We start from the raw sequence: 6,000 nt of genomic DNA, 5'->3' as shown, positions 1-6,000 counted from the left end.
GGCTTTTATTCATCCAGATTTTGAAGAATGCATAATTAAACATGAAACTTCCAGAAGTTTGAAATTTACACAAAAAACAAAACTGTCATATTTCCAGAAAAATCCTTTTTTTTTTCTTACAATGAATGGATTTTTCTGTAACCAAGTTATAAAAACGAACCTCCTTGGCAGTAAGAATTTTTCAGGCTTTCAAAGGTTTCAAAGTTTCAAAGTTTCAAATGCAAATCAAATTAATTCAAAAATTGTAGAAATTAGAATCTGTATCTTACAACAAGAAATAATGTGAATAAAAAAGATGAGATGATGTAATCAATCTGTAACACCAGTCTGATATCTATTTAAATAAACAGATTGTATGTGACTTGAAGAGAGGTACTGCTGGTATACTGGGGTTGACTTATAAAATGTGTTTATTTTGTAATGTAGGCAAACTGACCCTTAAATTGTTGTGAAACAAGTCAGCTAGTTATTCTTGTGCGACTGCAAAATGACGCCTCAGAGGCGGAAATTACATTTAAGTACAAAGAAAAACTGCCACAACTGTCATATTATAGCTAATCACTTCATTAGTATTCAAGCTGTTTTCCTGCATCTTGAGAGTTATAATACATACACAGTTTAATACTCACTGAAGTCATGTTGTCTGTTTTCATTTTCTCCAACTCAGACATGTCAGGATTTTTACATACTTTCAGGAAGCTTTCCCTGTCGACACACTGCGCACACTGCAGCTGTAATCCAAACAGACAGTGCTGTGAGACAGTGGCAAGGTTTTACGTGCCTTCAGAAATGTCACCCTATCTCTGGTCCCTGAAAAACGATGAGTGCGGATGTACATGAAGTTTTAGTTATACAGCCGATCTGGAGGCAGAAGTAAGCTCATTGGCTGAGTTAAATGTCAGTGGGTAGGACTGAACCCCAGTTTTTCCAACTAAAAAAAAAAACAAATGGTATAAAAGTATAAAGGCAAAAGATAAGAGAGAACGAAATGTGAATTCCTGCTCTGTTGTTTCAAGCTGCAAACATACAGTACATCATCCTGCTACTTTGCCTGGCTGACCTTCAAAGTTTTATTTTGTTGAAGAAGCTTTTGTGACCAAAGGCTCCTGCTGACCTTCCAATACCACATATTGTTATGTTCATTACTGGATGAAAAATGAAGTAATTGTTTTCATATTTTCTGTTCAGATTTTATTGAAAGTTTGTATCTTTTCCTCACTGTTTGTCAAGTGCATAACATTCCAGATGCCAGATACACATTGCAGGTATTAATTCTGAGGTTTTAGAGACTTTCCAGAAGAAACTTGGTGGAGAAGCCATTGATGGGGGGCAGGGGGACATTTCTTCAGAGTGAAGGCATGCAGTATTTCTGTCCAGGATGGTCTGAAATTCACATGCAATCAGATTTCTATTTTTAGCTTCTACTTCCATCTTCTTAGGCTGATGAGAGGAGTAACAGTGTTGGGAATATCACTCGAATCAGAAGGCTATTAGAGCACTCTCTGAGCCTCGTAGGCTCCTATTCATGATATGTAGAGATATGTATGTAAAATGACAGAAATGATCAGGGTGCCACATGCTTGAGTGGCCTCATATGCAAAGTGCATTGTAATTATCTTCCTCATAATTACTGCTTGCCTGAATTTTAATGAACCCTTTGGTGCATAAAGGAGCTGTTTTCAGGTATGATGTCAGTGTTACTGAGCAGTAGTTAAAATACAACTGAGCAAATAGCCATGGATGTAAGGGATGCTGGGAATTTTACCAGCATACCACAGTCTTAAATTACCACTAGTAAGTAGTTGATTGGTGCAGGTAGTGCAGCTACACCTCAGGGCTCTCTATACATATACGGTACCTAATTTTATGCGCACTGTGCGACAGCAGTCACACACCCCCTGCTACCTCATTAGTGTCTGCAGCCCCTGGGCCTACAACTGGGAAAAGGCCTAATTGCACAGTTCAGCAGGACTGACATCGCTCAGAGCATTTTGGAACAGACTTTGCCAAATGAGCATCAGGTGCAAGCACCTACAGTAACATTCTGTTATTTCTGACCCCGTTTGTCACAATTGTGACTGCCAACTTAAGCTTATAAGTCAATGGAACTTTCTAGAGCAAGGAAACAGACAAGCTCACCAGAGTACATTGGGAGTAAACAAATCAGACTGATGAGATGTCAGTCATCTGTTAAATGATTTAAATGCTCTTCAGATAGGTTATTCATATGTGTCTACAACTGCGTTAAACTGTACTTTGAGCAGTATTGTACTGTACGTTTAGAAATCCATGTGTGGTTTACATTTTTGCATACCGTGCATGACCATAATGCAATTTTTAGCCATGTGCCAGCATAGTTAAAAATGCCAGTCTTTCAGTTGGTATTGGTTGGCAGACCACTTTGATCCACAAAGTGTGAAGCGGGAAAGTAATTTTACACACACGGCATTTCACTGTGCTTTGGTCGTATAATGTGGAATATTGCACTCGCCAGTTTTAGTGGTGTCTGGCTGAGCTCTGTAAAATGAAATTAGTAACCCACTAAACTAAAACTTTACTGGCATTGCAGCTGGTAAGCATCAGCATGTTAGCTCTGTCATTGTGAGCATGTTGGCATGCTGCCAGTACCATTTAGCTCTAAGCAGTGTTTTACCTAAGCAGAGCTTCATAGAACTGCTAGTATAGACTCCTATGACTTGTGAGGTGTTGTTAGACCATGGCAGTGTTTTGTCATTGTTAATCAGCCACAATATTTATTTGACTCCTGTAGAAGAGCATTAAACAACAGATCATCTCTGTAGTGGTTTATTGCATTTGCTTTGAGCCTCTGTACTATCCTTGAGATGTTATACTAAAATTTACTGTCCTCCATTCTTGCACCTGGTGCTTATTTGTTAGAATGGATTCCAAAATGCTCTGAGCATTGTAAGTAGTGCTGAACTGGTCAATTATTTCCCATGTGAAAGCCTGGGGTTACGGGCTCTAACGAGGTAGCACTGTGTATGAGATGTCTGTACTCTAATTATGTATGATTCAGGAATGGCTTTTCATGCATTTTACATCAATACCCTCTGTGACTACATTTGCAAAGTCACTGGGAAGGTCAGTGAATGAAGGCAGCACATGTAAGAAAATGAGTGTTGTGCGTTTAATGTGAGATTAACCCCATGATTTAAGATCTGGAGAACTGTAAATAGGCCTTCACATTGAAGGCAGTGCTCAAGTAGCCTATAGAACATGTTTCACTTTGTCACATTATTTTGTCACAATATTGTGGTGATCCCAGTGGTCTGTGGAGGTCAACCTGTCCAAAATTACTCTTAAAGGAGTTTGCTGTAAATGGAAACATACTGATAGACTAAACATTAAACAGAATTTTCCTATTCCATCAAAAATCCAGACACAGTGTGTGAAAAACCATAAACCCCCAGCGATATAATGCAGTATAACTCACAAAGCATGCATGTTTTTACAATTTATAGGCTACAATAAGCCAGGTGCTTCAGCCTACTCCTTTTTTTTGGTTTTGATGTGAATTGTTAAAGTGTATCATGTATTGAGATGTATGTGACCAAAACTAAAATTATTTATGCATTCATTCATTTACCCAGATAAAACAAAACAATAACAACACCGGCAGAGTAAACCACAGGGAAAAAAAATTCAGGACAACGTTTCTCTTTATTCATTTGGCTGGGAGAGCATCCACTGTGGCGTGTGCAGGCAGTTGGTGGCCAGATGGTGAAGCCTCTACAGACAGTAGCAGGTCCTGACCATTAATCCATGTGGTAACCTGTCTAGCTGTTTGAATGATTGATGATGTTCTTGAAGAGTGAGAATGCCTTGTAGAAAATAGATTTACCTGAATATGACTCTTGACAAAAAAATAAATTACTGTAGCATGCATTTCCAGCATCAAAATGCTCCAGAGCCTAGATTTATAAAAATGCCACATTTCTGTATTTTATAATTTTTGCTTTTGATTAATACTCTGTCCTGATGGGCACTGGTTTATAGCCGCAAGCTTGTCAGTCATCAATTATAGGAGTGTAAATGCCAGTGCTATAGGGTCTTCTATCAGTGGCGGCAAACAAAGCAAGGGCTGGACCCAAACCTAGGGATTATAGGTATTTTAAAGACTCACACATGAGAACCAGGGTTTCAAATCAAGTATGAGCAAGCATGGATAACCAGACAGGTGGAGGTGATGTAGGATGGAAATCAGGACCAAACCCTCCAACTCTGCAGTCCTCGTAGGTTTGTCTGCCAGGAGGAAATAGACCTTAAATGGCTTTCACCAAATTGTTAATTAAGGAGCAAGCACAGTTAATAGTGTGCTGACACAGGCAAGTAGCTTTGAATCCGTGAGATGGAAATATGGTTTTCAGCACTGGATGAAATGTGAAATGGCAATGGAAAAAGTGCTGATACCGGACAAGATCCGACGTGGCTCGTCAGCGCAGCAATAAAAATACCTCGACTGACTCATGGCTTTGTCTGGAGGTATCAAGTCTTCGCTGCAATTCCTCTTGTAAAACTGGTCACTGCTGTCCAGGGAAAAAAATCCCACACAAACAATTAGAGCCTGATACGAGCCTATTAATTTACACTGGGTAAAAAATGACAGAGGCTGCTCACCGACCACAGCCACAGATAAACAGATGGAAAAATACATGATAAATTCTATCTATTTGCCCATTTCAACTGACAGATTAATCAGCTACAGTTTTGATAATCGCTTAAGCATTTAAATCAATTATCAAGCAAACACGCCAAACATTTACTCATTACAGCTTTTCAGTTGTGACACTTTGCCTCTTTACTCTGTTTTTTATCATAGCAAATTGAATATCTTTGAAAAAGAACTGTTGGTCGAACAAAAATAAGCAACCTGAAGATTGAACACGGAGCTCTTGGAAATTGTGACTCATTTTATATGATTAGAAAGATTACTAGAAAGCAGATAATATTGAGAGTCGTCTTGAGTCAGCCTTTCCTTCGCTGTTCTTCACCTCTAAACAACAGCACTGTGGAGAGAGCCTGAGGTACAGAACTCATTTGGTGGCTGCGTTCAGATGCTTTCAGATGCTAGTGCAGATAAGTGAGTTTGTGTGTGTGTGTGTGTGTGTGTGTGTGTGTGTGTGTGTGTGTGTACATCCTGCAGGGGCTAGGGTGGATGTATCTAGAGTGGATGCTGTGTTGCTGTTACAAATGATCCTGTGGGAGACTCACTGACAGCCAAGCTCTGTGTATTTCCACATGCCTCATCACTAGACACACACACACACACACTGCTGCAGCTGCCCACAGTGAGTGAAGCATGTAGGTCCCAGGGTAAGCTCTCACTGCATATCCTGTCAGCTCAGAGAAGGTGTCAATCAGTTTGTCCAACTCAGCTAAAGAGATGCGTCTATGCCAGCAAAATGTACTCTACTAGCTGTCCTTGTCCTCCCTGACTTCTGACAGCAAATAACACTGTTCTTGCTAGGCCAGTTCCTCTGTTCAAGTTTTCAGACTTTAGTGATCAAGAGAGGGGATTTTGCTGAGCATGTGTACCATTGCTGCACAGTTTTCCACCTGGGAACTGCCCAGTACAAACACGCTCAGCCTTTGATTCTGGACATTATTCAGAGGTTAGCCAAGGTAAAGTTCAATAAAAGTGAAAGAGTTGCGGGAACTTAAATGAAAGTGCTGTTAATGCATTTTCTCTGCTGGGAATGTCACAATTTACACAGGGCTAATCAAAGATGAGACACCATTGTCATCAAAAGTAGTTTGTTTCGAGATACCTTGGAGATTAAAAAAAATCATGATTGAACTTAGTTTAGGTCTCCTTCTTTTATATGTCTGAATGGCACTATGTGTCACATCTCAAAGCAAACTTGGGAACAAATAACAACATGGCAACAAGATGAAAACTCTAAATATTAAGTTTAAAGGATGAAGTGCCAACCAGTTTAGTACCAACTATAATGCCGTTACAAGCAAATCCTTGGTCCT

This window comes from Scatophagus argus, chromosome 24, assembly GCF_020382885.2.
Source record: "Scatophagus argus isolate fScaArg1 chromosome 24, fScaArg1.pri, whole genome shotgun sequence".
In the NCBI taxonomy this organism is placed as follows: Eukaryota; Metazoa; Chordata; class Actinopteri; family Scatophagidae; genus Scatophagus; species Scatophagus argus.
This window is presented reverse-complemented; position numbering follows the sequence as displayed.